This window comes from Psammomys obesus, unplaced genomic scaffold (genome assembly GCF_907164565.1).
Source record: "Psammomys obesus unplaced genomic scaffold, mPsaObe1.curated_primary_1811, whole genome shotgun sequence".
Taxonomy (NCBI): domain Eukaryota; kingdom Metazoa; phylum Chordata; class Mammalia; order Rodentia; family Muridae; genus Psammomys; species Psammomys obesus.
The window spans coordinates 50,415,421-50,427,428 of record NW_026591086.1 but is presented as its reverse complement, the minus strand read 5'-3'; the positions used below and the strand labels follow the sequence as shown (position 1 = coordinate 50,427,428).

General features: G+C 37.4%; 1 non-coding gene and 1 pseudogene across 1 annotated transcript; one reads left to right on the top strand and one right to left on the bottom strand.

Annotated features, from left to right (window-relative positions):
- Window positions 1-408: 408 nt before the first annotated feature.
- LOC129678708 (pumilio homolog 3-like) overlaps window positions 409-12,008 on the top strand; it is a 20,275-nt pseudogene continuing 8,675 nt past the window's right edge.
- Window positions 7,523-7,663, bottom strand: LOC129679067 (small nucleolar RNA SNORA48). Its single transcript, XR_008720494.1, has one exon. It is a non-coding gene; the product is annotated as a small nucleolar RNA SNORA48 (small nucleolar RNA).

Sequence of the window (12,008 nt, the reverse complement as noted above, 5' to 3'; positions counted from 1 at the left end):
AGGACAAACAGGATAGACATAGGAAATAGGAGAAGACAGGAACAAGACAAGAGCCTATCACAGAAAAACTCTGAAAGACTTTACCCACCAGGGTATGGAAAGATATATTGAGACTCATAGCCAAACTTTGGGCAGAGTGCCAGATTCCTTCTGGAAGAAGAGGGAGTTAGAAAGACCTGCAGGGGAGAGGAACTGTGCAGGGAGAACAACAGAGTCAAAATATCTGGCCCAGGAGCCCTGCAGAGACTAATACTCCAACTTAGGAGAGGACCTAGAAACCCTGTTCAAAGGAAGGAAGCCCATTGGCTGCTGAGTTTCCAAGTGGGTTCCCTCTTAAGGGGCGCAGGGGCTGTCTCTGACAAGATACTAAAATTTAAATCCGAGGATGAAAGAAATAACCATGGAAAAATGGCTGCTGTGAACAACGTCATTGACAGACTGTATGTTTAAAAAGTCTTAATTTTGAACATGAAATGTTTTTTTTCTTTTTTCCTACATCTTTTCTTTTACAATTTATTCTTATTTTTATTTTTTTTATCTTTTATTGAGGAAAAAAGGAGCAAAAGATAAAAGTGAATGAACATTCGTAAACCAAATTTTTTATTTGGATTTTTATTTTTTACAAATTATCTATTTTGTATCACAGCTGTAGCCCCCTCCCTTGTCTCCTCCCAATCCCCTTCCCTCCCTCTCATCCTCCTATGCACCTCTCCCAGTTCCCAATTAGGAGAGGTCTTCCTCCCCTTCCCTCTGTCCTTAGCCTATCAGGTTTCATCAAGACAGGCTGCATTGTCTTCCTCTGGCCTATTAAGGCTGCTTCCCCATCAGGGGCAGGTGATCAAAGAGCCAGCCACTTAGTTCATGTCAGAGACAGCACCTGTTCCCCTTACTAGTAAGCCCATTTGGAGACTGAGCTGCCACTGGCTACCTATATTACAGGGGGTCTAGGTTATCTCCACTCATGGTCCTTGGTTGGAGTATCAGTCTCAGAAAAGATCCCTGTGCCCAGTTTTTTTTTTTTTTTTTTTTTTTTTTTGGTTCTGTTGCTCTTCTTGTGGAACTCCTGTCCTTTCCAGGTCTTTCATCTTACCATTCTTTCATAAGATTCCCTGCACTCGGCCCAAAGTTCAAAGTTCGGCTATGAGTCTCAGCATCTGCTTTGATACACTGCTGGGTAGAGTCTTTCAGAGGCCCTCTGTAGTGGCTCCTGTCTTGTTCCCTATTTTCTCCCTCTTCAGATGTCTACCCCATTTGTCTTTCTGAATGAAGCTTGATCATTCAAGAAGGAGACCCAGGATTCTCCTTCTTGCTTAGCTTCTTTAGGTGTACAAATTTTTGTATGTTTATCTCATATTGTAGGTCTAATATCCACTTATAAAGTGAGTATATATCTTGTGTGTGTTTCTGTTTGTGGTATACCTCACTCATGATGATCTTTCCTAGTTCCCCCCAAAATTCATACATTGAAAACGAATCCTAGTCTAATTGCATTAAGTAATTAGACTAGGATTTGGTACTAACTCTCCTGCCAGCCACAGTGCCTCTAAGGAGTTTGCTTGCCACTTTGACTATTGAAGATTGTTTAAAAAACATTCTTAACCAAAACTGAGCCTTCAGTTTATGCCTTACTGCTTCTAAGATATTTCCCTATATTGTCGGTGATAAACAGTAAGTTGATAAACTTGTATGTAAATCAAAATCTGCAGTGTGTAGATCCTTTTTTGTTAACTGACCTGAGCTTTTAGAGTCAGTGGTTTGTAGCTGGAGCCAGCAGTGATGGGCAACTCTCTGGAACTCTTTCTGCTGCAGTACCTAGCAGTCTTTTATCATTATTCATTGCTGTCTCATGGTGCTTGCTGCCTTCAATGTTCTCAGCATAGAATAGTGGCTGTTTTCAGTGTCACCAGATTTTTGTGGTCTACCTTTTAAAAAAAACTAGATTAGCCTGCTCTACTGGAGCAAGAAGTTATGACTTGTCAAAGTAAAACCATATGAGGAGGTTTTATAAGGGCTGATGCTGCAGCATAAAGGGTTTTTTTTTTAACAATTTAACCAATGAAGCTGAGCATAGGGCAAGTGTTAAAGACATAACATGGAAAGAGAACAAGTCCCTCATCTAGAGTCTAAGAAAAGCCTCTCACCAGCTGAGAGTGAAGAAAGTCAATACTTGATGGCAGTATTTCTAACATACAGACAATATTACTTTTATGTGGTTTTCTTTCTTCCTTCTTTCCTTCTTTCTTTCCTTCCTTCCTTCCTTCCTTTCTTCCTTCCTTCCTTCTTTCCTTCCTTCCTTCCTTCATTCATTCCTTCCTTCTTTCCTTCCTTCCTATTTTTATTCCTTTCTCATTTTTGTCAACTTGACACAAGCTTGATTTGTCAGGGAAAAATACATTAATTGAAAAAAAATTCTCTATCAAAATGGTTATAGACAAATCTATGTGACATTTTCTTGATTAATAAGGCAATTCTCAGCCTACTGGTGGAAATGCCATCCCTAAGCAGATGGTACTGGATGACAAATCAAGCTGGTCAAGGTGTGACGAGCAAGACAGAAAGCAGCATTCATCCACATTGTCTGCTTTAGTACTTGCTCCTGGTTTCCACACTTCTTGAATTCTGGCTTAACTCCCTTCAGTGATGGACTGTAACCTGGAAGTTGAGGTGAAATTAACTATTTCTTCCACAAGTTGTATTTAGTCATGGTCCTTATCAAAACTAAGTCATGGCTATATTTTAAATAATTTTAAAACAGCAGTATTTGATTAAGAACTATATGTTGAAGGTCTAAACATTTAAATCCTTTCTTCTTTCCTAGTTGTGTACCTAATTTTTTTCTAGTAGTTTAACATACAAACAAACAAAAAATTCCATTTATACTAAAAAGCTGGCTGTGACCTTGTTATTCCAGATTACATTCCCATCCTAAACACTCCAGAACCACCCTATTATGAAAATTACTGAAAAAGAGAAGTAAAGAAGGAAAGAGGGTTGACATTACTTTGAGATGTAAATTGTTAACCAATAAAATAAGAGAATCCCATGCTTCAGGCTCCTCTTCATAATTCCCTTGTTTATAACACAATCAATATGAATTATAGGATTGGAACTTGAACAATATTTGGGTACAGAGCAAAGTTTTGTACATAATAATGAAAAATATCAAGATAACATATAATGACAAGAAAGTTGAGTTTAAAGTTTATGTCTCAAAACATAAGGTGTGCTGGTCACTCTAGAAATGGCTTGATATTGGTCTCTAGTCTTGAAATGCACCACATGCACATATATGAGCTGATATATAAGCATGCCAGAAGTATAAGGACACACACATGCACATATATCACAGTAACATACACTCACACACACACACACAGAGACATAGACACAGAGAGACAGACAGAGAGAGACATATAGAATAGTTGTGTATTGATTAAATACAATGACTGAACACTCCAAATAGTATTTAAGAATATGGTAATTTTGAAATACTGATTGTTGATAAATTATTTCATAGCTATATGTCTGGCCAAATGTCTGAAAGATAACAAAACAAAATATAGTAAAGGTATTAAATTATAAGGTAAAGGGTTTACTATACACAGCTTTCTGAGCTATTAATATTTGTGTAGATGCGGCATGTGAGTGAAAGCACTTGTTACGGTGTGCATCTGTACACTAGAGGACAACTACAGAGGTTAGTGCATGTCTTCCTTCATGGATTTCAGAGACTGAACTCATGACCCTAAGCTTTTATTGTCATCCCTTTTTATCTACAGAACCATCTGTAGCCCTGTTGTGATTTCCTTGAAGTCAGATTCAAGTAATATAATATTTTCTCATACAAGAAACATTATTTTTCAGTCAGATAATCTGCTCTGCCTTTTTTATTGTCTGGGGTAATTTCTTTCATGTGCAGAATGTTTCATTTTGATGAAACCCCATTTGGTTAATCTTGTTATTGCTATCAGTGTGTATGGTATAATATCTGAAACTCACATCAACCAAGCCAACTTAATACCGTTTTGAATATTGTATCACTGTGATTTTTAAAGGTTATTAAAATAGGACATCTTAAACAAAAAGACCATCCTGAGAGAGATAACCCAGAAGCAGAAAGACACACATGATATATACTGACCTATAAGTGGATATTAACCATATAACACTGGACAAACATGCAAATCTCCCTTTCTTTACATTGTACTCACAGGTGCCTTACTCACGTACTATTATAATAAGCAAACACCACTGTGTATAAAGGGGAAAAATATGTAGTCAAGATCATGATACAGCCATGGAATACTCCACACTTTCTTGCTATACACAGTATATATTAAACATGGGTGTTTTGGATGGCAGTAACAAAGAATTATAGAAGCCCTTTTCCCCAATTTTTACTGACAGTTTCTATTGCTTTCAAGACCCCAAGTGACCGTATTTAAGCTGAACATATATAAAACCTAAATCTACATGAAGCCATTATTAAATCCGTCCTTTCCACCTCATCATTTGGTTTATACTGGGACATGTGATAGGATCCAGAACTAACACTGAATATCAAAGTTTCTTCTGTTGAAGTTAGGGGTACTGTGCTCCCATTTTTGTCATATGTGCCATAAACACACAAAAGAATTTAGGCATGGACTACACTGCACTTTTTATTTAATAGACTGAGAGTGTATGTGTGTACATGAAGGTATGTCACTCAGTAGCATAAGTTAAATCTTATCCTATTGAAGTAAATTCAAAGGTGTTCTCACCATGACACAATATTTTTAAGAATGGACCAGAATGTTTGTATTTCTCTATCAGTGAATGTCACAGGAGTGTACAAGAACCATAGGTTTTCATGATATAGCAGTAATTAATGTAAGTTTATTGCAAAAGAAAAGAATTATAGTATTATTGTGCAAATTAACAAAAGGGGCTTCGACCAAGCCTTACATAAACAATGATCAGTTTCTTTAGTCCAGTGCCTGTCATCTTTTTTGAAATGCATATAACTGAAAGTGCAGAGGAATGAATGTAAAACACAATAAACAGCAACAGATGGACACAGTTCGGGGCAAGAAACATGTGCAAAAAGTCTAATTAATAACAATTTCTCCTGATAAGAGGCAAAAGATATTCAAGAATTTTCTATTTGCAATATGGTTTGTCTGGTTTTAAATGGCACCTACCTGAATGCATAAACTTCAAATTATTTGCAAATAGGTTGTTTCCTTGCATCTTCTTCTATCAGGTTGTCTGTACGCAGCACGAATTTGCATCACTGCTACTCGAGTCTACTCTTCACTTTCTCATTGCTGGAGATCAAGTTTCTTCTCACCATTCAACTGTCACAAGAATGTTACATTCATGGGAATGCTATTTTTATCTCAAATCTTGTTAAGTAATAAGAGTTCATAACTTCATGGGAGTCTAACTTAACATTCATTTAAAATTTTATTAATTCTTGTATATTTTAATCATTCAAGAGCTCTACCACTAGTGCTAACTCATATTGTACTTTAATATTTTTTCAAGGTCACTTTACTATATCCTTCAGAAATATTCTTTCCTCACACTGAGATATGAAACAGTCCACACAATGACTTCCCAAGTGATTTAGCATCTTTTATTTTATGATTGCTGAAAGTGAAATAAATTATCAATAGATAGCATTTTTTCTTTATTATATATATATATATGTACACACACACACACACACATATATATAGTTTTTGTAGATTTTTTGTGAATTTCACTTTATGCACCCCTGTCCTACTCATCTCCCTATCACCTGTCTGCCCTTTTCTCTTGCACCACCCCCAGTAAAATGCAGACAACAGACAACAGTGACAATAAAAAGCATAGAAAACATCACATCTTGGAAGCTATCCTGTGTCACAGTGTGTCCAATAGTATCCTCTTCTGTCCACACGTCTTCACTTCCAAATGTTCATTGCAATAAGTTGGAGATCTTTGGCTTCTGTGACACCATCAGCTTTGAGTCCTCATTAGGATTCCTCCCAGTTATCCTGTTGTTGCCCTGTGTCATGGAAATCCTGTAGCTTTGGATCGGATGGACTGGTCCTGCCACACATCCCAACCATTCAGATAGGATATAGAGTTTGGGGTGGCCATCTCAGATCCCTGGATCTGGGTCTGGGTCGTAGCAGAGCTTGTGAGCCTGCCAACTCTTCCTTATGTGTACCACCAGGGCAAGCTCTCCTGCACTGCTCTGACCAAGCCACCTAACACCATTGTTAGCAGAAGGCGGTGTCAGAAGTCAGATCTTCTGCTCTCATGCCCTCAGGGCTTGCTCATCAGAACCCCAACCTGCAGAGTCCAGTCAAGGTTAGGGCCCACTCTCCTAAGTGCTGCAGCCTCTGAAGAACTGGGCAGTTCTCCTGCTCTGATCTTCAGAGGCCTGCACACCTGTGCCCCCTCTACCAGGACAACTCTATTGTGCTGCCCAGGCAAGCTTTCAGGGGCCACTCTCCCATATGCTGCAGGGGTTGAGTGACAGGGCCAGCTCACACAATTTCATCACCTCAAGCCCAGTTCTCCCCACTGCTGCAAGGTGAGGGGCAAGGTGAGGCCAACATCCCTGTACCCATGCCACATCACCCCAGATGAGTGGTGGACCGTCTGTCCTGAGCTTTTCACCTTAGAGGCTGGCTCACCCACATCCCTTTAAAGAGGGAAGCCCTACTGTGCTGCCCAGGGGAGATGCTGGGCCCACTCTCCCAAGGAATTAAGCAGGTCTGCAAGAGATAGGGTAAGCTCACCTGCTCTCATGACCCCAGGGCCAGTTCTCATGACTGCCATATCAACTGCAGGGAAGGATATCCTCTCACCCATGGCAGATCAGTGGCAGGGGCCACTCTCCTGTACCTTAGGGCCTGGCTCACCTGCTCCCACATAACCAGAGCCAGCCCAACTGTACTGGCCAGGAGAAGTGCTGGGCCTGCTCTCCCAATTTATGCAGCCAGTGAAAGGTTTCCAATTGGGGAAGACACTTATGCACAGCCCTGAACATCCATTTGATTCCTGGAGGCTGCCCTGTCCATGGGGTCCAGGGACATCCCCATGATCTTTATTGGTAATATGATCCAGGGAAGCCAGGAACACTGGCATCAACTCCTGCTGCTGTGTAGCCATGAACTCAGACATGGTCTTCAGTGGCAGCTCAGGCTGGGAACTCATCATAGCCCAGGTGATGGGCCCAGCCACTCCTAACAGGCTACTCCTCTCCACCCTCAAGTCTTCAGGTTCTTTTCTCTCTGCTCCACTCCACTTTATCTCCCATCTGACCACCACATATTTACCCATTGTGGTGGCTCTTAATGCAGGCTGAACAAGTAGTGGGCAGACTCCTGGGCAACATCCTCCCTCCCTTCTTTGTGATGTGGTGGCGAGCTGGCGAGCTGTGCCTGAGTTGGAGGGCAGTCATGTGGGTTGCATGGTGGTCTACAGGTCTCTCCTCTTCCGCACTGTGCTCCCTGCATTTAATATAATTTGATTTGATTTGATTTCATGAGTCCTAAGCATAAGACAGATTTGGCCACCAAGCCATGCATCAAGGTAAGATGAACAAAGGCCTGCCACCTGCTCTGCTCCTGACTGATATAAGAACAGCAACAACAAGACATCTCTTTGTCCATTGCCAGGGGGAATAGATGCCATATTTGGTCACAAGTGGAATTGTTTTCAGCTTAGTCTCTGTTTTAGTTCAGCTTTTTACACTCTTTTCAGAGAAAATAGCATACTCTTATTTTTGTTATGCTTATTTTTATGAATTTGATTATCTTTGTTGGTGGCCTACTGGTGTGTCTGCTTTTCTTATTGTAACCCAAAACTATCATAACGATAAATGAATATCCAAGGAATTTAACACAATGTACTTCTTCAACTCTTCATTTAGGAGCCTGTCAACATCTTTAAGAGATTTGAGATTTCACCTTTGTCTCATCATATTATTTTAATAATTTTCTAAATATTAAGTTGTATAGAGTGTGAGTGATAACAGAAAACTAACATACCATCCCTTTTAGTACTTAAAGTAGGCAAACACATATTGAGATAAATCTTTGAAAGCAGTGGTATACCTCCATACTGGGATTTTACTGAGCTCAATTTTGTGCAAGCCACTTGCATATGGTCACACCACTGTGAATTCATATGTGCAACTGCCCATTTATGAGCTACACTTATACATTTACTGTTTTTTAATAGTTAAATGTAATTTCACTGTGTATATTCTACAGATTTGATGATCCATTCATAAGATGATGGACATCTGGACTATTGTCATTTCCCAGCTATTATGACTAACACATCAATCAACACGGGTAAGCAAGTATCTCTGCAGTAAGGGATAGAATGCTTTGGATATTGACTCAGGAGTAATATCATTGAGTCACATGGCAGACCTATTGCTAACTTTTGAATAGTAGCTCTAGAAATATTCACTCAAACCAATAATAAAGTTCCTCTTTTCCCTTATCCAAGACAGGAATCATTATTTAGTTTTTTTATTACTAATAATATAAAATCTCAAAGTATCTTTGGTTGGCATCCCCCTGATGGTTACAATAAATATGTACATGGGTTTTTATAAGCCATTCACATTTCTTCTTTTGAGGGTTCCCTATTTAGTTTCATTAGCTGTTTTAATATTTAAGCAAAATATTTTAATAAAAATATAATAATTTATAAGCTAAACTGAATGACAAATTAGTGAATCTATAGATTAGATTTAAGAATATATGTTAACATAAATAACTTTATAGTGAAATAGAGACCATAGGGGAAAAAAGTAAAATAGACAGAAAAATTAAAAAAAAAATAGTCATATAATAGAAACAAACCTAAAAAATTAAACAAAACAATGATTTCAAGATTCAGATATTAAATGTGACAGTATGGTCACATATAAAAATCTTTAACTCACTGAACAAATGCTGTAATGTACAGCAAAGCCAGACTTTAAAAAGAAGATTATCCTATTATCTGAAAATATTTCTTAACCATTCACATTTTTTTCTGAGACTTATCTATTGAATTCCATTACTTTTCTTAAGTTTAACCTTTATATTTTTTAAGTTATTTGTATTCATAGACAGGTATTCTTAGTCAGATGTATAGTGGGTAGAAATTTTTCTGTTTTATAAATTATTTCTTCAATCATTTTGGGTTTTTATTGTACAGAAATTGGTAAGTGACCCAATTATCAATTGTTAATCTTCAGTCTTAAGGAACTGAAGATTATCTAGAGTTATTTATTGAAGTCTATTACCTAAGCATGTTATCTGAAGTTAAGTAAAACTGTTCATAAACAGAACTAGTTTCAAAAAAGAAAGAAATAGGATAAGGATTTACAGTGAAAGGATTATCAATACTTCCTTTCTGTGTCTCATCTAATTTCCCTCTTATTGGCAATAGTTTTTTTTTTCTCACATAATATATCTTGATTATGGTTTACCTTCTGTCTAATTCTCCCACCTTCTTTCCAACTCTTTTCCATTCATATATACACACTTTCTGACTCTGAGCAGAATACAAATGGGTTTTATGAAATAATAAAATAAAATAGATAAAACAAAACCCAATACATTGGAAGCAAAGGAAACTAAGAAACAGTAAGGAAAACAACTCAGGGAAAGACACAGAGACATTCAAGAATCCCATGAAAACTATTAAACTGGAAGTCATAATATAAGCGCCAAGGACCTGGCAGGGACCTGTGCAGAGTCTGTACATGACACTCTTGTCTCTATGAATTAATCTGAGCTTTGATCATATTGATTTAGAAGGGATTGCTGCTTTAGTGTCTTCCTTGCTCTTTGTTTGGTTCTCTCACTCTTTCCACCTGCCCTTTCTCAAGCCATCATGTTAGATATTTGATGGAGACATTCCATGTAGGGCTGGGTGTCCTGAGGTCTGTCATACACTGTCTGATGTCTGGCTATAGGTCTCTGTCTTTGTTACCAACTGCTGTAGAGGAAAGCTGGTCTGATATGGCTGTTCAAGGCATTGATCTATGACTTTAGGAGAATGTCATTAAGAGACATTTTATTACTCCTGATTTTTTTTTCTTTGTAAGACAGCAATATTTGGTTTTAATTAAGTGCTTGGAATATAACGTCTCAATTTCATTCTCATCCAAGTAATGCCCAGGATTGGTTCCAGCTCATGGAATGGGTCTACTGTGATAGGTTTCCATATTATTCCTCAAATCACTTTTAATTTTAGATCTCCCTCTCTCCACTAATTCTTTTCCTTATATTCCTCCTATATTCCCCTCTCTATATTAAACTCTCCCAATGGAGCATCCCTCCATCCATTCACAACTATCTATTCTATTTCTTTTCCTCTATAAGATCAACTTTTACACTCTTGTACCTTTCTGTATACCTACTCTTTATGGTGATATGAATTATAGGTTGGTTATCATTGACTTAACAACTAATATTTACATAAAAGTAAATGTATAGCATACATGTCTTTATGGGTGTGAAACAATTCACATGGGATGACTTTTTATTACAGTTGCATTTATTTATCTGAGAATTTTTAAGATTTCCCTGGTGGGGTGACCTTACCAGGCCACAGAAAGAGGATTCAGGCAGTCCTGATGGGATATGATAGGCTAAGGTCAGATAGAAGGAGAGTAGGATCTTCCCTATGGTTGGACTAGGCGAGGGAGATAGCAGGAGAAGAAGGAGGAAGAGCGGGACTGGGAGAAGATGAGGGAGGGGGCTACAATTAGGAAGCAAAGTGAATAAATTTTAAATAATAATAATAGTAATAATAATAAGAAAGAGGAGAAGAAGAAGAAACATTACTGTTTTTGACCAAACTTTGTATTCAACTATATTCCCAAAAGTGTGTAGCAGTTGTAGGAGTTTCCTGGTGGAAATTTTTGAATCACTTAGGTATACTATCATATTATCTAGAAATAAAGATAGTTGGACTTTTTTCCCAATAAGTATACACTGGCTATCCATCAGTTATCTTATTGCGCAATCAATACTTCCAGAATTATATTAGGGGTAAAGAAACCAGAAAACTTCGTCTGGTAGCTAATTTTATTCAAATTGATTTTTTTGTTGTTGTTTTTGTTTTTTTTCTATTTAAGTGTTTATAGTCTTGCTCTAAACTGCTCTTCACGTATTAGGGTATTTGTTATATTGGATCCTTAATCTCTCCAGAACTTTTAACATGAGAGATTGTTAGATTTTATCAAAAGCCTTTTATGAATTTTATATGTTCTTTGTTCTCTCAGTTAGTTTATATTTATCAATTTTGTATGTTGAGACATCCCTGCATCTCTGCAATGAAGTCTACTTGATTACAGAGGAAAAATTTTTGATACACTCTTGGATTCAATTTGAACATATTATGTTGATATTTTAACACCTATGTTCAAAAGTGAAGTTAGTCTGTATTATTCATTCTTTGTTAGATCTTTATTTGTTTTGGGGTATCAGGGTAACTGTGACCTCATAAAATGAATGGAGCAATATTCCTTATGTTTCTGTTCTGTAGACTAATTTAAAAACTATTGGCTTTAGCTGTTTTTTATCGTCTGTTATAATTCAGTGTGAAAACCATCTGGTCCTGTATGTTTATTTTGGGTTGGAAGAATTTTAATTACTGCTTTACTTCACTACTGGTTATAGGTCTGCTTAAATTGCTTATCTGATCTCAATTTAACTTTGGTAAGTGGTGTGTACTGAGAAAAATTTCCATTTCTTATTTTTTATAAATTTGGGTATGTTGAATATTTACTGTCATTCAATTCTCAAAAGTTTTAAATTTCTATCTTGTTTCATTTTTTTATTCAGTAGTGAGATGTTCAGTTTCCAAGTTTGTATGCTTTCTGAGGGTTCTATTGTTGTTGATATCTAGCTTTAATCCATGCTGGTAAAATGCTGTATGCTATTTCAATTTTCTTTTGTCTGTTGAACCTGTGTATGTGTGTGTGTGTGTGTGTGTGTGTGTGTGTGTGTGTGTGT